The sequence below is a fragment of the Muntiacus reevesi genome, chromosome 10 (assembly GCF_963930625.1).
Source record: "Muntiacus reevesi chromosome 10, mMunRee1.1, whole genome shotgun sequence".
NCBI classification, from domain to species: domain Eukaryota; kingdom Metazoa; phylum Chordata; class Mammalia; order Artiodactyla; family Cervidae; genus Muntiacus; species Muntiacus reevesi.
Window position 1 is genome coordinate 82,537,039 of NC_089258.1, and position 23,501 is coordinate 82,560,539.

Consider the following 23,501-nt stretch of genomic DNA (forward strand, 5'->3'; position numbering starts at 1 on the left):
CTCTGCCAAGAGGAACGACTCCAACGAAAGGGTTGCCTAGGATTCTTTCTTTTTAAAAAAATTTTTTTTTAATTTAAAATTTTTATTTATTTATTTTTATAACTTTATTTGTTTATTTATGGCCTGCGCTGGGTCTTCGTTGGTGCGAGGGATTTGCTCTAGTTGGGGCGGGTGGGGGCCGGTCTCTGGATGGGTTACACAGGTTTCTCGTGGCGGCAGCTTCTCTTGTTGGGGAGCATGGGCGCCAGTGCACTTGGGCCTCAGTAGCTGCGGTGTGTGGGCTCAGTACTTGGGGCTCCCGGGCTCCTGAGCACGGACCTCAGTAGCTGCGGTGTGTGGCTCAGTACTTGGGGCTCCCGGGCTCCTGAGCACGGACCTCAGTAGCTGTGGTGTGTGGGCTCAGTACTTGGGGCTCCCGGGCTCCTGAGCACGGACCTCAGTAGCTGTGGTGTGTGGGCTCAGTACTTGGGGCTCCCGGGCTCCTGAGCACGGACCTCAGTAGCTGTGGTGTGTGGGCTCAGTACTTGGGGCTCCCGGGCTCCTGAGCACGGACTTCAGTAGCGGTGGTGCCCAGGCTTAGTTGCTCCTTGGTATGTGGGATTTTCCTGGATCAGGGATCTAACCCATGTTCCCTGCATTGGCAGGCAGATCCTTACCTCCTAAGCTGTTGGGAAGGCCCTACCAAGACTTCCAGCAATGATTCTGGAATGCATTCTTGTTGAGTGAGGCGCCCAACCTTAAACCGATCACAGCTTTGAGTTGCTGGTCCATTCCTGGAGGTGAGAATGAAGTCTGCTCCACGAAACCAGAGGACTGAATTTAGGCCGGGGTTTCTGCAGAGAAAAAACCTTTCAGAAGAAGGGGGAATGGTTGCAGAGTGCTGTAGCTACCCCAGCTGGGAGCCCTTGTGAACCACAGCTGGGCACCCCCTCCAGGCTAATGCAGCTTGGTGTGCCCCCCATTCAGGGGGCTGATGGCACCCAACTCCCTTTGGGCAGAAAGCCACTCCAGGCCCAGGACACAAGGCTGAGTGAGCTGCGATAAAGCCGGGTATCAGCCCACTTGCCTCCTCAGCAGGACACTTGCACAGTGCAACACCTGAACAACTGTATTTGGCAGCCCTGTTGGGGAGGCAGATGTCCCGACAACCAGCCAAGCCATATTAGAAGAGATCCTTCACCCTGAGAGCTCTTGTCTGACAGGCTTAAGCTGTGGCTTCTGCGCGAGGCCATACGCAGCAATCATTTTACAGCTTTATGTTTGTTCAGCCTGGAGTGTGTCAGCTTAACCTGTGACAGGGGCGTGCTGGAGACGGGGCCAGACCTGGATTGGTTGCTGCCTCTGTCCTTAAGCATCTAGGCCTTCCTGGTCCCGTCCTGACGCTTTTATGGATCTCAACCTCCTCAGGGGGACGGGAAAATGACAGTGAAAGTGTCAGTAGCTCAATTGTGTCTGATTCTGTGCGACCCCATGGACTGTAGCCCACCAGGCTCCTCTGTCCATAGGATTTCCCAGGCCAAAATACTGGAGTGGGTAGCCTTTCCTCCTCCAGGGGATCTTCCCGACCCGGGGATCAAACCCGGGTCTCCTGCACTGCAGGCGGATTCTTTACCATCTGAGGCACCAGGGCGGCCCCTGTGGGACAGGAGGACCCTCCCTGACACTCCCCTCTCCCACCCAAAGCCCCGATTGGGAAGACGCCTGGGGGTTTGGGGGTCTCTGCTTTCCTCCCAGCCTTCCAGAGCTGGTATCAACAGAAGCAAGTCTTTCTTCTGCCCGCCAGCCCCCATGCCTCAGATGTTTGAACCACGTGGTTTTACTGCCTTAGTCAGATCCCGCGGCCCCAGGGCGTCCTCAGGTCGTCACTTCCCTCCGCCTCTGCACTGATGCCACACAACCCCACCTTTCTGCCTGTTAGGCAAATCAGCACCCACTCACCACCGGGGCTTGCAAAGCTGCGTCCGAAAGAGGGCGGATGCAAAGCAGAGCAGCAGGACGTCTGTCCGGTGGGGTCGGGCGCTCGCTGGCTGGAGGGAGGACCATGAAACAGGGGTGTCTGTAGGGGAGGGCGGGACACGGTGCAGATACCCCACTTCTCCTGCTGGCCCCGGGAGCCCCTTGGGGGGCAGATGCGTTCATACAGATCTCATAGGTGGGCATTTAACACGCCCGTTTGCATGTGACGATAGCAAATTCTAGAGCCAGGACAGAGCTCCACGAGGATCTTGATGACTCTGTTATCTGACAGAAACCAAACTTCCTTTTGGGTCCCTCTGCCTGGTCCCGCCCATCTGAGACCAGGGAAAGCCAGGGCACAGGGGCCAAGATGAGACCCCGAGGAGCCGCTCTGGGCGGGATTGCGGGCTGTGCGCTGTGTCCTTCAGGGTGAGCTGGCCTGCTTCTGCTTTACTACTCACAGCCAAGCGGACCTTCCAAGCCCGACGGCTTAGGGTCATGGGTCTGGGTGGGGTTAAGCAATGCCTGGGGGTGCCACTGGTGGAGTATTTTGGGGGCTAAACAGCCCGTCTCACACACACGGAAGCATGATATCTATCATTCGACGTCTTTGGGGATCCGATCATACACAGGGAAAAGTAATAGCCATGATGACCGTGATGTCTATACTCAGGGAGCCTCGTTCAGTTCTCAGAGCCTCCCCTCTTCTTTTTGGCTGTGCTGTGAGGTTTGCAGGATCCTAGTTCCCTGACCAGGGGTTGAACCCAGGCCTCGGAAGTGAGAGCACAGAGTTCTAACCACTGGACCCCCAGGACATTAAAATTTTTTTAAATTATTTATTTTATTGAAGTGTAGTTGACTTTCAACTGCTGTGCTAATTTCTACTGTTCAGCAAAGTGACTCAGTTACACACATAGGTCTTCTTCTTCATGTGATTTTCTGTTGCACTTTACTCCAGGAGTTTGAATACAGTTCCCGGTACTATCCAGTAGGACCTTGTTGTTAATGCATTCTTGATGGAATATTCGATAGTATGCATCTGCTAATTCCAGGCTCCCAGCCCTTCCTCTCCCCACCCCACCCCTTGGCAACCATAGTCTAGAACCCTTTTATACAGAGGGTAAAGCCTTGCAGTTCAGAGCTTGAGCTACTGGACTCAGATCTTCACTTCTCCAGTGAGGAAACCTCAATAAATTACCCTCCTGGAGCCTCCATTTGCTTATCTATAACCTCCAAGAGGATATGGCCTCTGACCTCACAGTTTCAGAGAAAGTTTGTTGCAGTAATCCATGTGAGGCTCTTGAAGGCTTCACCAGGTGACTCAGCGGGAAAAAACCCACCTGCCAACACATTAGACACAGGTTCTACCCCTGGGTCAGGAAGATTCCCTTATAGAAGGAAACGGCAACCCTCTCCAGCATTCTTGCTTGGAGAATCCCATGGACAGAGGAGCCTGGCGGAATACAGTCCATGGGGTTGAAAAAAAAGGGGTTGGACGCGATTTAGTGACTGAGCATGCACACACATGCATGTGAAGTTCTTAGCTCATGATCAGACATGGAATAAAGTTTCAATACAAGCTGGCGACGGCTGTTAGGATCTGTGAACTCATTTGACTGTAATAACCCCTTTGAAGTAATTTTCTTCTTTTGAAGATATTTTCTTCTTCGACTGAAGGGGGAAAGTGAGACCAGAAAGTGAAAACACAAGCCTGGGGGCTGGGGAGGTCATGGAGCAAGAAAGAGGAGATTTGGGGTCGGGAGGGCTTCCCTGGTGTCTCAGATGGTAAAGAATTTGCCTGCAATGCAGGAGACCCAGGTTTCATTCCTGGGTCGGGAAGATCCCCTGGAGGAGGACACGGCAAGCCACTCTAGTATTCTTGCCTGGAGAAGTCCATGAACAGAGGAGACCGGTGGGCTACCATCCGTGGTGTCATAAAGAGTTGGACACGACTCTGGGGTTACACACCCCAGCAGCGTCGTGGGGGCAGACTCGTGCCCTGGGTGAGTCTGAGCGCCCTGCGGAGTGGGCAGAGGGGTCGCGGCCCAGAGGACTGGGACAGGGCGTTAGGGGACCACTCAGGCAAGGGACCGAGACTTTACAGTGAAGAGAGAGCAAAAGTCTTGATTGGCATTTTATCTTGCCAAAGAAAAGAGGCAATTCCCTTGTGGTCCAGTGGTTAGGACTCCAAGCTTTCACTCATGGATCCCTCATCGGGAAACCGAGATCCTGCAAGCCAGGTGGTGGAACCAAAAAAACAAACCCACAACAGCAACAGCAACAAAACACCAAAGTATGAAAACGACTTTACCCTCTAACAAAATTGAGAGTATAGTCTCAGCCGTGTGCTCATTCTGAGAATAACAAAATAAATCTGAACCTTTTTCTCTGATAAAATTGTATAGTCTTCTTTACTTCGTTTTTGACTGGCATATCACATTCATAAAGAGGAGTACTTCAGCCCCTCCCCCCACAAAAATATTTGAAGGCCTGGTCAATTTTTAAGGCCTTTCCTGAATCCTTGCTATTTCTGCTGTCTTGTCTTATGTCTGGGTTTTCTCTTCGGTGATTGTTAACCGGCCTCAGTCACGGTGGTCGGTGGTCATTCACAGTCCTGCTAAGTGACTTTCAGCGACTTCAGGAAACCCCGAGACTCTGCAAGCTTTGCAATTTCACCTGATGAACTGATTTGCATTGAATTTGAATTGTAATTTTGGATGTTGCTACAAACCACACAAGTGTCAATGTGATGGGTGGGGGTGGCTGCTGGTGTGAAACAGGGAGAGCCTGTGCTATGGTCCATTAGCACAGAGTTTCACCTTTCAACAACTGTTGCTTCATAAGCAAGTCATAACTGTAGGCACTTGGGCAACAAATTCTCACATAACAACCATATCCCCTGTAGGCATGAGGCACATGGTTTTGATAAACACGGGGCTCCACGGCCAGAGATGTGGCTGAAAACTTCTTTATATAGGTGATCAGTGTGGGATGAGAGAGGGCAGAAAAGCCACAATAGTAACAGTATACATAACAGTGAATAAAATCACCTTTCTGATATAAATAAATAAAAGACTCAATTGAAAGTTTGATGAGAAATGAAGTATTTACATGGTTTCAACGGTGTCCACAGGATACTGATGAAACAGGAGAGAATCACTCTTGAGGAGCCAGGTAAACACCATCAAAGAACCAGAAGACTGGCATATGGCTTGTATAAAATTGATAGCTAGTGGGAAGCTGCTGTATAAGGCAGGGCATTGGACTCAGTGATGACCTAGATGCAAGAGGTGGGAGGGAGGCCCAAGAGAGAGGGGGTAAATGTATACTTACCGCTGATTGGTGGTGTCGAACAGCAGAGGCCAACAAAACATTGTAAAGTGGTGATACTCCAGTGAAACAAACACGCAAACCAGAAGAACATCACCAGCACTGGGGCAAACTGAGATCACACCCCTCACAGCGGGATGCAGAGAACGCAGCATCGCTTCTGCAATTTTCCCGCCAAAGAGGCACTCTTCCTTCCTAAATCTAACCCAGGAGAAACCTCAAATCAAACCCAAACTGAGGGACATTCTATACAAGTCTGGACCGTCATCTTCAAAAGTGTCAAAGACATAAAAAACAAGGGAAAAGACGAGCTGCTCCAGAATGAAGCAGCCAGGAGAGGCAGGACGCCCTACACATGGGTGACTCTGAATTGGATCCCTCTGCTGGGAAAAGGTGGAGAAGGCAATGGCACCCCACTCCAGTACTCTTGCCTAGAAAATCCCATGGATGGAGGAGCCTGGTAGGCTGCAACCCATGGGGTCGCTAGAAGTCGGACACGACCTGAGCGACTTCACTTTCCCTTTTCACTTTCATGCACTGGAGAAGAAAATGGCAACCCACTCCAGTGTTCTTGCCTGGAGAATCCCAGGGACGGGGGAGCCTGGAGGGCTGCCATCTGTGGGGTTGCACAGAGTCAGACACGACTGAAGTGACTTAGCAGCAGCAGGGAAAAGGATGTTTTCGGGCTAGTTGTTAAGACTTGAATGGGGCTTGGGGGTTACTTGGCAGCAACGTATCAGGTTAATTTCCTAATTCTTCGAACGGCTGGACTCTATGTTGGATGTCGTGTAGAAAGTGTGCTGAAGTTGCAGGCATTGGGTCTGCAGTGTGGTTGTTTAGTCACTCAGTCGTGTCTGACTCTTTGCGACCCCATGGACTGTAGCCTGCCAGGCTCCTCTGTCCATGGGATTCTCCAGGTAAGAGAACTGGAGTGGGCTGCCATTTCCCCCTCCAGGGGATCTTCCCAACCCAGGGATTCAACTGCCTCTTCTGCTTTTGAAATCCTGGTATGACATTTTCACAGAGGTGCCAGGAAGCAATTAGAAATGATCTGGAAACAGGAAGAAAGATCCCAGGGAGCAACATGAGTTTGGGGTTTATCTGCTGGGAAGCCAAGAGAGCAACTGAGTTTAATGAGGAGGGGGTGAGAGAGGCAGAACATGGAGGAGGGGGAGAGTATGGGGAGGAGAGTATGGGGGAGGGAGGGGAGGATGGGGGAGAGGGGAGAGGATGGGGGAGGGGAGGGGAGGAGAGGATGGGGGAGGGGAGGGGAGAATGGGGAGGGGAGGAGAGGATGGGGGAGGGGAGGGGAGGATGGGGAGAGGAGGGGAGGATGGGGGAGGGGAGGGGAGGATGGGGGAGGGGAGGATGGGGAGGGGAGGGGAGGAGAGGATGGGGGAGGGAGGGGAGGATGGGGAGGGGAGGGGGGAGGAGAGGATGGGGAGGGGAGGGGAGGAGAGGATGGGGAGGGGAGGGGGGAGGAGAGGATGGGGAGGGGAGGGGAGGAGAGGATGGGGGAGGGAGGGGAGGATGGGGGAGGGAGGGAAGTATGGGGGAGGGGAGGGGAGGATGGGGGAGGGGGGAGAGGATGGGGGAGGGGAGGGGAGGAGAGGATGGGGGAGGGAGGGAAGTATGGGGGAGGGGAGGGGAGGATGGGGGAGGGAGGGAAGTATGGGGGAGGGGAGGGGAGGATGGGGGAGGGGGGAGAGGATGGGGGAGGGCAGGGGACAGGTTACCAGGCCTATGACCGTGGGACTTTATCCACCTGTGCCTCAGTTTCCCATCAGTTAAATGGGGATCACACTAGCCGCTATTCCTAGGATCGCTATGGAAGTTAAGGCTGTTGAAGCTTTTTTCCTCCCCACCCCCTGAAGATGTTGACGCTTGATAGCTACCTGGAACCGTGGACAGCACTGTGTAAGGGTGTGCAGTCCCATGAGTGTGAACCCCAGCAGCAGTCCAGCCGCAGACACGTCCCTGCCCCTGCTGCAGGGGACTGAGGTTCGCCTTACACCCGGAGGCCCTTCGAGCCGTTTGGTTGCTGGCAGATGGGAGAGCCGGTGTGGTCGCTCACAAGAATCCAAGACGGCTTTGGTGCGTGGGGCCCCGGAGGCGACCGCAGAGGGGGCTGCGGGGGGAGCAGAGAAGGCCTGAGCTTCCGCAGGCCTGCCCTGGACACGCTGTCCTCCCCGTCTCAGCCTAGTCGTAGGAGAGCCGGCAGGTTCTTCTGCAACGTGGACGAGACTTGAAGACCTGATGTCACCAGAGGACAGACAGTGTGTGCTTCCTGCTCTGGGGTCCCTGGGCATCTAACTCATCAGGACAGAAGGAGGATGGCGGTTGCCAGGGGCTGGGCAGGCAGGGATGCGGAGTCACTGTTTAATGTGGTCAGAGTCAGTTTTGCAGGATGAACAGCGCTCTGGAGACGGTGGTGGAGACAGCCGCACAGCAGAGGGCAAGGGCTTCATCTCACTGAGCTGCTCTCCTTTGGTCGTTGTTTTTGGGCCTAGAGGCCTGCGGGGATCTTAGTTCCCTGTCCACCAACGGACCACGTGGAAGTGGGGAGTCCTGACCACTGGACCAGCAGGGAGGTCTCAACTATGGTCTTAGAAATGGCCAAGAGGGAAGACTTTAGATGTGTATTTTCACTACATGAAAAGTTCTTTTAAAAAATGCAGGCTCTGGATTTCCCTGGTGGTCCAGTGGCTAGGAAGCCGCCTGCCAGTGCAAGGGACACGGGTTTGATCCGTGGTCCAGGAAGATCCCACAGCATGCTCGGGGCAACCAAGCCCAAGCACCCCAACACCCAGAGCCTGTGCGCGGCAACGAGAGACACCGCCCCTCGGAGAAGCCTGGGCACGCTAGAGAGCAGCCTCACTCTCCAACTAGAGGAAACCCGTGCAGCGATGAAGGCCCAGGCAGCCGGAACAATCTTTAAATCAATAAATACATTTTAAATTAGGCGGATTCTGATTCAGCACTTTAGGAGTGGGGCTTGAGGGCTTGCGTTTCTGTAAAGCTCCCAGGGGAGGCGGGTGACCAAGCTCTGTGCCAAGAGCCCACTCTGAGCCGAACACCGCCGAACCAGGTGCCTTCAGCGCCTCTTTAACAGTCCTGGCACCTGCTTTGCATTAAAGCTATAGAAACGGCTTGAGTGAAATGCAATTGGACTCTAAGCCCTTTGAGAGCTCTGGCCTCCGCATTCGGCACTCGGAGAAGCTGCCAAGAAAGCTTCCATCACAACGGACACAACCCCAGCAAAACACTTCTAGAGCCAGCCAGGGATGTTTCCTGATTCTCTCGGGCTGGTCTGGTCTGTTTCTAGGGAATCTCTTCCAACGGATCTGAGCCTGCATCTTTCCTTTGGTTAGGCCCCCAACATGGGGACCACCCCTGCGATGTTACCTTCCTAGCATGGCAGCTGGGGCATCATAGGTGTTCAGCAAACACGTACTGAAGGCAAACAGCTAACACGCCGACAGTGCTCAGAAAGTCGTGCTCTGGGAATTTTATACAGTGGGTTATATTTTCCCCAAGGGCCATACAGTATCTTCAGCCCTACAAATTCTTCTTACAATGTGACGTGGATGTTCTTCCTATTGAGAAGTGGAGTTTTGGTCCCTCCTCTTAAACCGGGGAGGACTCAGTGTGGATCAAACTCACATGTGAAGGCAAAAGTCAAGGACTATTTGCACATGTTTTCAAATGCTGTATCCTTTGTTTTTTTTTTTTTTTTTAAATATATATATATATATTTTAATGTGGGCCATTTTTAAAGACTTTAAAAATTATTTATTTATTTATTTATGTTTGGCTGCGCTGGGGTCCTCACTGCTGTGTGCGGGCTTTCCCGAGGTGCAGAGCCCGGGGGCTGCTCTCGAGCTGCGGTGCGTGGACTCCTCTCCGCGGCGCCTTCTCTTGCTGCAGAGCGCGGGTTCTGGAGCACAGGCTCTACAGTCATGGTGCACGGGCTGAGCTGATCAGACGCATGTGGGATCGTCCCAAACTGGGGATTGAATTCGTGTCCCCTACACTGGTAGGCAGATTCTTAACCACTAGACCAAGGAAGTCCCCATTTTTAAAATTTTTATTGAATTTGTTACAGGTCTCTGTTTTAGGTTTTAATTTTTTTGACCATTAAGCATGGGATCTGAGCTCCCTGACCAGGCGTCAACCTGCATGCCCTGCATTGGAGGTGATGTCTTATCCACTGGACCACCAGCGAAGTCCCACATGCTGTATCTTTGAATTTAAATTTTGTTTTCATTTTATCATTTTATTTTTTGGCCATGCGTTTTGTGGGATCTTAGTTCCCTGACCAGGGGTCACACTCAGGCCCTGTGAGTGAAAGCAGTGAGTCCTCACCATTGGTCCACTAAGGAGTTCCCTCCAATGCTGGATCTTTGGCGAAGAGATCTTTCTAGAATCGGAGCAGACCTTCTTCCTGTTTTTGCCAACAATGTCACAGAAGGGCTGGATGATGAAGCTCCCATCAGAGGTTTGCAATACGTTATTCTCAGGGATCTGCGTGTTTGCTGGGGGTGGGTTGAACCAGGTTGTGTTCAGCTGGAAGGAAGGTCTGGTTTGGCTGCACACGTCTGCCATCCTTCTCTAGAGCCAGGGGGCTCATCTAGGTCGTTCTCAGGGAAAGGCATTGGCTCCAGACAGCTACCCAAACCCTGCCAGTGCTTTTGGAGCGCCTCCAGCATCTCATTTACAAGAATCCCTGTGGTCAAAACACACCTCACAGCTGAACCCACAGTCAAGGGAAAGAAGGAAAATGAATATTTTCAACAATAGCCACACACTTTCCAATGTTAACATGTTTAGAAGTGTTCGGAGATCTTGCGTATAGGGTGACCGTGCCCTCATTTCGTTCAGTGCCCTGAACACACTATTTTCGGAGGCTGCGTGGTAGCCCATCCTATAAATGTGCTCCAGTGAATCTAATCACTCCCCAGTGGTTGAACATTTAGGCTGTGCCCTTTTATTGCTGCTATAATTAATACTACAACAGCCCATGGATCTTGGCTCACATTTCATGATGATTTTCTTAGAAGTGAAATTCCTAGAAATGAAATTTCTGATCAAAGTAACTCAAAGTTTTAAGGCTGTGGACAGAGAGTTAATGGCAGAGAGCTTTGTTCAAACTCCCTCTTCAAAAGATTACACACAGACTGGACCCTATAAGTGGAAACTCACTAACTAATTAGATTCTTCCTTGTAGAACATGTGAGCCTCAAGTGAGTTTGGGTAGCATAAGCCAATTTTGCCCAGGATTGGTCACCCATGGAAATGGGAAATTTACATTTTACTGGGAGAGAAACCCAATGCAGAGACCCTTAGTCAGAGTCAGCACATTTATTTTGCAAATCACTGTGGAGGAACACAGAAGAACTAAACCAAGCTTTCTGTGAAAAATATTTCTTTTTTTGTTATAGAATTCAGTTGCTAAATCACACATGATAACCAAAATGTATGACATTTTTAAAAATTGAGTTTGCTTTCTGGCCCCCACCATCCAGGCTGGTGAAGAGTCCAAATCGGTCATTTCTGAGAGGACACACACGTGGACACCCAGCCAGGGTTACTATACACGCAGTCACAGCCACAGGGGGAGTTCGTCCACAGGCTATGGCCCTTTCTGGAGCTGTGAAGGGATGCCCTCCACTCCCAGTTAGTTATACAAGAACCGTGGGCCTTAGGCTAGGCAGAGGTGAGACGCGAGGGAAGCGGCAGGCCCAATCTCTAAAAGAATGAGTAGCCGTTGAGGACCTAACAAACCGCTTAGAGCCGACCCGGCCCAGGATGGCCAAAGATTCAACTTCCAGTGGACCTTGAGCCTCATTGCACACTCACTGAAACACACCAGTGTCTGAGTGACACACCCACACCCACACCCACAGCCTGAGCCAACCAGGAAAGGCCAAAAAGGGGGTGGTGGCCCAATTCCAGGAAATCTCCGCCCCGTACCCCCAATAGTTGGAATAATCTTCCCACTCAGTACCCGATGAAATTCACCCAGTCCATGAAAACTAACCACCCCATTCGGTGGGGCCTCTGACTTTCTGAGATGGCCTGCAGTCAGCCTATGGGGGGTGTGTCTCCCTGGATAGATCTGCTTTCACTCCACTTCCACCTGCTCTTGCATTCCTTCCTGCAGGAAGCCAAGGACCCTCACTTGGCCCCCCGTCCCAGGGATTCTCCTGCGATTGGGATGTGATCTTCCTCCTGCCCCATTTCCTTCCTGCCACACAAGTATGCCGGGCTTCTGTTTGACGCGATTCCTGACGTGTTTCTCTCTTGCGTGCATGCTCAGTCGTTCAGTTGTGTCCGACTCTTTGCCGACACTCTCCAGGTGCAGTCAGGGACAGCTCAGTCCCCCCAGGCACCCGCCCGGCCACCTGTGTGCCTCGTCCTGTCCCTCAGGAAGGGGTTAGGACAGGCCCAGGCTCCAAGGCCTGCAGAGCCACCATGCTCTCTTCCACTCTTTTTTTTTTTCTCTTCCACTCTTGAAGCTCGCGGCCACCATCTCCTTTGCCTCAAATACTTCAGATTGATCCCCTTAGTGGGTCTAAGCATGGTACAAAAATGCAGACCCTCACTAAAACTGGCCGGTCCACAAATAAAAGATGCAAGTGGTATTGTTACCCCCAAACTGGATGTGTGTCTTGGTGAGTTCTGAGCCAAAGGACACAAACAAGCCAAACATTAGGAGAAGGAAGGATTTATTACTTGCAGGCAGTAAGGAGGACACCAGGGATCTTTTCCAAAACAGTGTCTCCAGGAACAATAAAATTGGGGAAGTTTTAAACTATAAGTACATGCATATTCATGAAGGGGCTTGAGCAGAGGAGAATCCAGCACAGAACTGGGGCAGAGGTTCACAGACTCCAAGTTTTAGTTGACCGAAGTCACCAGGGTCAACATCATCACTCACCCTCCTCTTGGGCGGGGTCCTTCGTTCCCGAAGAACTCAAAGGTACTATTATGTTTGATATAATAATAATAATATCTTCCTCCTGAGGAAGCAGGACTCGCTTTATCACTGCACTGTGGTCACTGCCTCTTCTCTGCTCCTTCATTCCGTTGTTCCTTTTAAGATCATTAATTACGGAGAGCTGTTCAAGGACAAGCACTGTCACCAGGCTTAGACCAGAATGACTTCTCTTAGGTCAAGAAAGCCACGCCTAGTTCTCTTTCTCTAGGGACCCCCTGACCTGTCTACTTACAGCGTGAGACCTTAGGGAGTGGTGGGATTGCGGCAGACCGGGGGGGATCTGTCTAAAGGGGATCAGCGTGACTTGGATTTTGCCCATCTTTGCTGTGTGAACCTAGGGGGCCAGAGGTGCTCCATCTTGGTGCTTTCCAAAACCCAGAAATTTAGATTTTCCTAAGAAATCTCCCACTGTTTGAACATTGCAATGCATGTTTAAAATTGGTATTAAATTCTTCAAGGCCAAATAAGGATTTCCTGGGCCTCCGATTTCAACTTGTGGCCTCAACCTCAGAAAACATAGGGGGCGGCCATTGCACCAGCTTCCCCTTTTCCCACAGAAAACACAGAAAAGGCTGTGTTTTTCCCCTGGGGCTCAGGGAAGTCAGAGTTCCAGGTTCAAAGGCTGGTTACCTTCTCCGGAGGGATGAAGGGGGAGGGGGTGGGGAAACACCTTTCATTCTTTCTGGAGGAGCCAAGGAGCAAGGAGTCCTTTCTCGGCCAGGACGGCTGATGGAGAACATTACAGGCTTGAGTGTTTGGATGACGGCTAGTTGGAAAGTCAGACATAAATAATGTGTAATAATTACATTTATTTATTTAAAAATTAAAAAAAAATTATATTGGAGTACAGGTGTTTAAACAAGAGTATTTATTTATTTGGCTACACGGGGTCTTAGCTGCAGCATGTGGGATCATATTCATCACAACTCTTAGCTGTGACATGCAGGATCTAGTTTCCTGACCAGGGACCGAACCCAGGTCCCCCGATTGGGAGCGTGGAGTCTTAGCCACTGGGCCCCAGGGAAGCCCCCAGAGTTTGCTTGATTAACAGCATTGCGTTAGTGTCAGGTATACAACAACACGCTTCGGTCCTACGCATATTAATGTGTGCATAAAAGCGTGCTAAGTCGCTTCAGTCATGTCTGACTCTTTGCGATCTTAAGGACAGCATCCCCCCCAGGCTCCTCTGTCCGTGGGATTCTCCGGGCAAGGATACTGGAGTGGGTTACCATGCCACTCCAGGGGACCTTCCCGGCCTGGGGATCCCAAACCTGCGTCTCTTGCGTCTCCTTCACTGGCAGACACGCTCTTTACCACTAGCGCCACCTGGGAAGCCCTCATAATTAATACATCTATGCCTCTTTTGTTCATTCTTCAGGGATGAAAGACTGCAGAGGCTTTCTACCTCGGGCGTGGGGTGACCAGGCTGCAGTTTTGCAAGCCATGCTGCAGATCGGGGCCTGTGTCAGGGTGGATTAAGAGGCCAAAGGAGGTGGGTGTTGGCAGACCGGGTCCCTGGAAGGGCTGATGCGGGTGTGGGTGGGGAGAGAGGAAGGGGCTGTCACAGGCCCAGTGACACAAGAAGAATTGGCAGGAAGTGAGGCTCTGCGGAGGGGAAGTAATCAAGATCGCAATCTGGGTGGCTTCGCTCTCCCTTCCTTTCCCGGGTCCCTCAGGACGCTGCTGCGGAAAGCAACGATTTCAAAGGAGGAGGTGATGCTCACCGTCAGCAAGGCTTGCAGACTGAAGCTGCTCTTCCCCTTGCAATGCATGCAGCTCTGACATGCATGCACTGTGGTTTACATTTTAACATCTCTGATGCTAGGATACATCAAGTGACCCACGGCATGCTGGAGGTTAATTGGTGTTTGTTATGGGCTAAATTATGTCCCACACAGTTCCTCTGTTTAAGCCCTAACCCCCTGCACCTTGGAATATGTCTGTATTTGTATTCCTAAGGTGTGGGGGGAGGAGATTGGGGTTAGCAGATGCAAACTATTATACGTAGAATGGATAAACAACAGGGCCCTTCAGTATAACACAGGGAATTATACTCAATATCCTGTGATAAACCATAGGGGAAAAGAATGTATATATAACTGAGTCACCTTACCGTGCAGAAGAAATTAACACATGATAAATTGACTTCAATAAAAAACAGTGTGTCTGTATTTGTAGGTAAGGTCTTTAAAGAGGCAATGAAGTTGGAACTTCCCCGGTGGTCCAGTGGTTAAGATTCCGAGCTTGCGATGCAGGGGGTATGGGTCTGAGCCCTGGTCGGGGAAATAGGATTCCACATGCCGTCTGGCCAAAAACAAAACAGATAAACGAATGGAGTAACGCTTGTACCATATGTTAAAAAGTCACATCTGAACACATCAGAGCAGAAAACCAAATAAATAATAAAAAGATCTTAAAAAAAAAAAAAGAAGTGACAAAGTTAAAAATAAAGCCTTCAGGGTGGATCTTATTCCGATATGACTGGCGCTGCTTATAACAAGTGGAGCTTCAAACACAGGCACACAGGAAGGCCCAAGCCTGTGAAGACCCAGGGAGAAGTCTGCAAACAAGGAGACAGGCCTCCAGAAACACGAGCCCAGCTGACACCTTGATCTTGAACCTCCAGCCTCAGGACTGGGAGACAGCAGGTCTGTTGTTTAAGCCACCCGGCCTGCAGTTCTTGGTGATGGCAGCCCTTGCAGCTGAATATAGTGGGCCTTTTCTTTCCCAGCGGTGCATGGCGTAGCGGTGGATCTTAACACTGATGCGGGCTAAGCGTCCTGGAGCCTGTGAACTCGTGTGCATCATCGTTTTCCCTTCTGTTACCTACGGTCCTTATTCATGTATACACGACTCTGACTAAGGTCACTATACCATTTATCTGCCTCCTTGGGATAATTTTAAAAGTGGAAAGGGAGCTTCTATTAGTAATGGTTCAGGGACTAGACTAGGGTGGCCTGGCGTGGTCCTGGGCGGATATGGACGCCCAGTCCCCTTTGCGCCCCCGGAGTACGCTAGAAGGAAAGCGTGGCATTTACCCCCGGGGAACCTCGTCCCCGAGGGCCAGGGCCCAGGCCGCCGCCTGCCCGGCGGCGCGCAGAGGATGCCGCCCATCCAGACAGAGGAGCCGGGAGTTCCTCCGTTACCCAGCCCTGGATTCAGGGTGGAGCTCTTTGAAAAGGCCGGAAAAGGTATCTTCTTGTCGCAACCGGTTAAACTCTCAAGCGTGTCTTTCTCAGCTGGCCTGGCACAAGGTGGGAAATGCCCACGGCGCTTTCTTTCTCGAGTTCACGCATCACAGAGTCTTATAAAAACGCGAAAGCAAAAATTACCCTTGAAAAGTGACAGCTTATTCAGCAATTAAACCATAACGTCTGTGGGAGAATTAGGAGAAGCCACTGACTGAGCGCCAACCACGTGCTCTATGTACATCGTCGCACTGGACTTTTCACAGTGAACCTAGTAGTGAAGTGAAGGGAAGTCGCTCAGTCGTGCCCGACTCTGTGCGACCCCATGGACTGTAGCCCACCAGGCTCCTCCGTCCGTGGGATTTTCCAGGCGAGAGTACTGGAGTGAGTAGGCTAAGTCACACTACCCCCCCTTTTCCACAGCGGGAAGCCTGAGCTCAAAGGTTCGGGCCTGTTCAGGGCCACGCAGCGGAAAGGAGGCCTGGAGTCTCGGGGGGCGGAGGTGGGGGGTTCCTTGGCTCTGAGGCTGAGTGTTTTCTGCTCTGCTCTCTAGGTCCTTTCGCCCTTTCCTCAACTACAAGTTGGAGCTTGTCAAGGGCATTTGCGTCTGCCTCTGCTGAGATGGAACCCTGAAGCTGCTGCAGCTGCTGACCTTCCACACCCCCTGAGGGGAACTCAGGGTGGAGAGAGAGGCGCCCTGTGCCCCAGGGAAACGGTGGGACAGGTCTTTAGACGGTTAGCCGTTTTCAGGAACTGATTTCGTGATCCCAATGCTTGCATCTCTCCATACCTAGAAAAGCACTAAATCCCTTCATGGTGACATCAGCTCCTCGTGACTAGCAGAAAACCTTTTGTAAAGTAAGCTCTTGATTGCATTCAACTTCCCCTTCACCGAAATCTCATATACTGACATTCTCCTACAACCTCTTTGGAGCAGAATTTCAGAGCTTTCTGAGGGGCTGTCTCCCAGGCTGCAGTCATCGTTTTGCCCCCAGTAAAGCTTAACTTGCTTAACTCACATTGTGCACCTTTTTAGTTGACACTTCCTTCTTTTTAGAAAATTTTCTTTATTTTTTTATTGGAGTATAGTTGACTTACAACATTGTGTTAGTTTCAGGTACAGCATAGCAACTCAGAATACATATATATATTCTTTTTCAGGTTCTTTTTCCTTGTAGATTATTACCAAATTCTGAGCGGAGCTCCCTGTGCTATATACTGCAGGTCCTTGCTGAGTATCCGTTTTATATACAGGAGAGTGTATCTGTTCATTCCAAACTCCTAATTTACCCCTCCTCCCCTCCCCCCTGTGTTTTCCATGTCTGAGTCTGTTTCTGTTCTGTACATAAGTTCACTAGTATTGTTTTTAGATCCACCTAAAAGTGATAGATGTTGTCTCTCTGTGATCATTTTACGATCATCTCTATGTCCATTCATGTTGCTGAAAATGGCACTATTTTCTTTCCTTTCTTCCTTAAATAAGTTTTATATGTTTACCCAGCTTGCAAATGTTTTCTGTGTTTTTCAGATGCAGCATTTCGTAACAAATAAGGACTGAGAGGAGAGGCAGAGAACCGAATGGAATGGGCTGGATGTGGGAGATGGGAGGACTTGATTTCTGGTTCTGCCTGGGGGTGGCCCGGCATTTCCAGCGCTGTGTGTCCTAGAATCTCATTCTAACTCTATTAGTTGGCAACTATCACCCACATTTCCCTTTTATTTCAGCAGGCAAGTAGCTTACAGTTAATGGTTTTAATGTTACTTGGGTAAAAGGCATGCAGAGTATGAATCAGTCACTAACATTGCTTCACCTTCAAAAACTGGACAGGACTGCTTATTTTTTTCTCATATCAACGCTCTAGTGAAAAAATGTATTTATTTGATTTAAGCAAAAAAGATCATTCTAACACATTTTCAAAGTTACAGGTGCTGATAATAAAATGTTAGGGTAGAAATAAAAACAGATACCTGGAAATCAAAATAAGGGTTTTTCTTGAGCAAAATATGGACTTTTCTACATTCTACAGTAAGGCAAATCTCTTATTATTCCACTTGTTATATCTAGAACAAAATCTCCAAATGCTTCTTACATGCATTATTGGTTCTGCATTTTCTGACTTTTGAGGTTTTAAACCTTTCAACTTATGTCCTGTGAAGAAATTTATATTTGCAGTTCTTGCTCATGGGTAGGGAGTTTTTTTTTTTTTTAAACAAACTACTTACTGAAAAACTAGTTTCACTTTGCTCTTTCTTCAGGGACCACATTGAAAGAGACAAAGTCAGCTTTCAAATGCAGACAGAGCAAACATTCTAGGTGTTTAAAAACATTTAGTAATAATAGTTCCCAACAGAGACAAATTATGCCAACTTTGAGCTGTCCTTTCCTTCTGGAATTCACTTCCTTGTCTTGGCAGAAACACTGGCAATTCCACATCCACTCTCAGGCCCCTGGCATTCCAGTGTAAAACTGCTGGGGTGACTGGCACTCTGGAAATGTCCAACCCTGCTGCTGGGGAGGAAGGATGGAAGGCAGGCAGGCAGGGAGGACCAGAGGGAGAGCAGCGGGGAGGGGAGCAGGGAAATGTTTTCTGGAAGACTGTCATTTTTGAAAAATTCTTCGGCTGCAGTGGGTCTTCGGCTGCTGGGCCAGGCTGTCTGTCCTTGTGGTGAGCAGAGGCTACTCTTCGCTGGGTTCTTCCGGGACCTGGGATCAAACGCGTGTCCCCTGCATTGGTAGGCGGATTCTTATCCACTGAACCACCATGGAAGTCCCACTAATTGTCATTTCTAATGACTGATGAAGCCTGGAGCGATGAAAGCCAGACCAGATTTGACTGGCAGTCTAAGCCACCCCGATCCCCCTGCACCTGCCCAGCGGCCCGTGGCCCGTGTGTCCACTCTGCTCCCCGAGGTTCCTGCTCCCCGCGGCACCTTCCCCGGGCAGCAGGCGGTGAGGAGGGAAACTCTGGTCGCTCATTTATTTCTTGGTGTTTCAGCAGTTCTTGAATCTTCCAGGGAAGGAAAGGCTAAAATGAATTAGTTATTTGGCTAATAACCTGAATTAGTTATGTGGCTTATCTCCGGCTTCAATGTACACAGTTTGTTATTCGTTCGGGGGGCTGTTGAGAATTGGAAGGAAGTTTCCCAACTTTAAATGACTTGAGGCAAGTGGGACCTGGTTCAGATAAGAGAAGGCTGGTGTAAGAAAAGGGAACGAGAGGACAGGTATCCAAGCTAGGACCTGCCGGGCAAACTCTTGCGACGGCAAGGAGGTGGGCGACTCGACAATTCACGGCAGAGTTGCACCAGGTCTCACCATTTTTACCTCATTTGTCTTCATTTCTTGGCTTTGGTCTTTTAACTGTTGGCGGCTATCAGACAGAGGTAAGCGATGAGGCAGACAAGGGCTTAAGTTTTTTTTTAATTGGAGTCTAGTGGCTTTACAATGTTGCGTTACTTTCTACTGTACAGCCAAGTGAATCAGCTGTACACATACATATTTCTCCTTTTTTTCTGAATTTCCTTCCCATTTAGGTCGCCGCTGAGCGCTGAGTAGGGGCCCCTCTGCGGTGCAGGAGGTTCTTTATACAGAGTCGCACATGTGTGTCTATCCCAATCTCCCAACTCATCCCACCCCTTTTCCCCCTTGGTGTCCATCACGTTTGTTCTCTCCTGTGTTTCTGTTTCTGAAAGCTTAAATTTAAGACCTCTTGAGTTTTAAAGCATTCTTTTCTCTCCAAAGAAAAGCAGTCTACCGAAATCTGTTGAGGACTGGATTTTAGTGAAGAAGTGAAGTGAAGTGAAAGTTGCTCAGTCGTGTCTGGCTCCTTACGACCCCATGGACTATACAGTCCATGGAATTCTCCAGGCCAGAACACTGGAGTGGGCAGCCTTCCCCTTCTCCAGCCGATCTTCCTGACCAGGAATCAAACCGGGGTCACCTGCATTGCAGGCAGATTCTTTGCCAACTGAGTCGTCAGGGTTAGTGAAACTATAGTATTAATCGAGGATTCAGTTTCCCATTTTTGTAAAAAGTGGAGCTTCACCTCTTTACCTGCAGTTTTATCAAGGTGTGTGTGTATGCTTAATTCTTATCATTGTTGTAGGCTAGGGTGGGTCATGTGGTCAAAGGTGGGACAAATTAAGCCTTTCTTCTCACTATCAACTGAAAAAAATACACCACCTAGAAGTTGGGAATCATGTTTTATTCCGTGGACTTTGTGAGGGTTTAAGCCCGGGACATGGCCTCTCTGATGGCGCTGAATCACTACTCTGAAGACGTAAGGGAGGAACTAGGACATAGACAAGCTTTTGCAACAAAAATCAGGTAATCAGAATATCAAGAGATTTTGCTGTTGTTCAGTCGCTAAGTCGTGTCCAACTCTTTGCAACAACATGGACTGCAGCACACCAGGCTTCCCTGTCCTTCACCGTCTCCCGGAGTTTGCTCAAACTCACGTCCATTGAGTTAAAAGTTTGCTCAAACTCACATCCATTGAGTCGACAATGCTATCTAACCATCTCATCCTCTGCCTCTCCTTTCTCCTTTTGTCTTCAGTCCTTCCCAGCATCAGGGTCTTTTCCAATGAGTCCACTCTTCCCATCAGGTGGCCAAAGTACTGGAGCTTCAGCTTCAGCATCAGTCCTTCCAGTGAATATTCAGGGTTGATTTCCTTTAGGCCTGATTACAAAAGATCTCTGTTAAAGGAAACCAGATAACCCAAGTTAATGAAGTCAGTGCTTTTCTCGCTGTGGGAAGATGCAAGAGTCTGGGCTCTCTGAAATCACTCTCTGATATGCACCTTAGCTATCTAGGGCCAGAATCCTGTTTCTCTCCATCATGAACACCCTCAGGGTGCACGGTCAGGGAGAGGGGGCGGGCAACTGCAGTGGCTATGGGCTTGAGGGCTGCAGCATCTTTTGTCCACATCACCCTCAGTTTGCTGCCACTGGAAACTTGCAAAAACAAACGAAAGATCAGGAATCTGGGTGAATGGCAAAGCCACAAGATTCTGCCATCTGCCTTTCTTCCCCTCCAGCTATCACGACGACGCACATCCAAACAGCATGGCCAGGCTCAGAGATGTGGTCCTCACCTGCTGGTCCTCCTCATGGTTTTGGACCTGAAGTCCTTGGCGTCAGACCATCCAGCCTTTGTCTGAAGCCCCGGGTTTAGGTGCACACTGGCCCTGTGAGATGGTGGCTCCTGGCACTAGGGAAGGCGGCATGGGGTCCTCAGGAGACTAGGCTTTCCCCAGTCTGGAGTGATGGGTAGGGAGGAGGAGGAGGGGGTGGTGAGAAGGAGGTAGGGGCCTCTGCACCTGGTGGCCAATGGGACCTGTGTGTGCTCCGAGGGCAGCGAGCAAGGCCCCTTCCCCTCGCCTCCAGCTCCAGCTGTGGATGCAAGCTCAGCTGGTAACTGGTGGAAAACAAGCATAGCTCATTTTATAAAGTCAAAGAGTGTCAGTCGCTCAGTTGTGTCCGGCTCTTTGCTACATCATGGCGTAGAGTCCGCCAGGCTCCCCGTCCATGGAATTCTCCAGACAAGAACACTGGAGTGGGTAGCCATTCCCTCCTCCAGGATCCCTCCCTCCCTTCCCGATCCAGAGATGGAACCCTGGTCTCCCCCATTGCAGGTAGAGTCTTTACCGTCTGACCCACCAGGGAAGCCCCAATTTATAGAAGATTCACTAATCTCTGATGTACGTTTCCACTCTCCCTAGAGTGCTGGAACCTGAACCTGAATCAGTTTTGGCCTTCCTGAGGGCCACAGGCAGCCTGCGAGGCATAGTGGGGGGCTTCCAGGGGCGGTCTCCCCCGGGTCACCCCCAGTACACAGAGCTGTACCCCCAGCGACCCTGGTCTTGTGCCAGGCAGGGAAGCTCGATCTGCCGTGTCTGTGACATGTCAGGGGCATGAACCTCAGAGGCACGCTGGAGGATCCCCCTCGAGTCTGACCCCCTGTGTGGGCCCCAGGGAAGCCGGCGCCCACCGCCTCCCCCCGGGTCTCACAGGCCTCTTCGGGCTCCTGCTAGGAGGCGGGCAGGCGGCTTCTCGCTCCAGCCCCCTGCCCCCAGATCTCTGCTCTTTCCAGCTGCAGGAATTTCCTTTCCTCAAGGATCAGCTGGAACATGTCGCTCTTACAGACGTTTCGCTGGCTCCTGGAGGTGAAGCAGGGAGCTGACCTTCGCTCCTGCTCTGGGGCACCGCCCCCCGCTGCAGGCCAGCAGCTGGTGCTGGGGGGTGGGATGGGGGCAGGGAAGCCCGGAGGAGGAGCGGGCAAGGAGGACCCCCCAGAAGGGCTCCCCTGCCCCCACGTGCTGAAACTCACTTGTCTCATTTCCTTCTGCTCCAAGGGCTGGGCACCCAGGAACCTGGGACTGCGTCTGCATCTTTGCACGTATCCTTGGTGAATTTCGGGAGGACGTAAACCAGGGTCTGATACCTTATATGGAAAACCCTGAATCCTAGAGGGTTCCCGACTGTACCCTCCCTGCCTGAGGGGACCAGAGGGGCGGTTCAGGGGAGGAAGGGATGGAGCGGGGGAGGGAGCCCCACGTGGGGAGGGGTCATCGGAAGCATCATGAATCTGCATCTAATAAGTGCTCCTGACCATTTTTTGTGAGCCTGGTGACAGTTTTATTACGTGGAGGATGGGAAACTCCTGAGAGACGCCAGCTCTCCAGAGGAGAGGTCCCAGAATTGTCCACTGAAGTGAGTGAATGAGTGAAAGAGTGCTTCAATTCCAGTCCTTCAAGACCTGGGAGCAGCAGCAGCATTATTCACTTGTATTCCTTAGGTAGCTGGGTCAGCAGGATCACAGAAGTTCTCTGCATCTACTTAAATAGAAACCACAGTGAGACTGAATCAACCCCAAATTAAAACTGAGCGACTAAATATAACTCAGATACCAAGTATCTTTGCTTTCATCTGGGAAGACAGCCAAATGATACATGTTTGGATTTATTTTTTTTTTTTAAGGGGAAACAAATTAATTACTTGGTAAATATAGTTTGCTAGGCCAGATTGCTCGGAACGTGAGATAAAAAGGATAAAGAATGGTTGCTAGTGATTCAGCAAAATCTATTGTTTAAAAGCTGGTTACTATTGGACAAGGGGCAAATATTTGCCTTTTTAAGTTGGCCTTAAACGTATTGATGTATTTGAATAAAGATTAGACTGACAATTAATCAGTATCAACATCCAAGGTTTACTTGAAGCTGGAATTAACTGAAGTCAGTAAACTCTGCCGCAGAGTCAAATGTCCGAGACTTATCAAAATGATTGAAAGGTTTGGGGTTTGCAGGACTGCTGGGCCTTTCGTGTCTGTGTTTGTTCTCAGCCTCTGAACCAGCTGAGTGGGTGGCACTGCTCAGGGACCCCGCTGTTTGATTCCTGCCTTTGGTGTTTCTGACCTATTTAAGGAGAGCAAATCTCCGGCCTGAGACTGCTATGCTGAGTTCTCCTGAAATACCCCTTCAAAGTTTATTCTCCAGCAGAAGGATGGAGAGTGCCAGCTTGGGACTGGCACACTAGTAGACCAAGATCCCCTTTCCCAGGCACCCACCAAGGGAGGGTGGTCGCTAGGGAAGGAGAGAAGGGAGGAGCCGCAGGACTCACTCTACAGACCCGGGAACAGGCTAAGTAGAGTGCAGGGACCCTTACTCCTGAGGCTTCCAACCCTGTCTTCAACATTAAACCGGAGCCCGAGACCCTCCCTCTGGCTTCCTCAGAACCCCTGTTTCCTAAGACATTAACAGATGCCATCCCTCCCCCCTCAAGGAGGGGCTCTGTGATTGAAGTGTGCTTGAAACAAATTTAAACAACTGTTTTTCTCTCTTGCAAGAATTCTCAGAATCTCTAATATATTCGTGTACATTGAGAATCTCTTAAGAGGAAAAGAGGCAACCTGTGACATTTAGAAATTTTCGTGATTGTCTATGCATCCAGCACGTGTTTTCCCTCGGAAGGGTTTATAGCAGAGCTGGTAAGAGGTCGTTCACTGTGGGACACATGGCTTGTTTCAC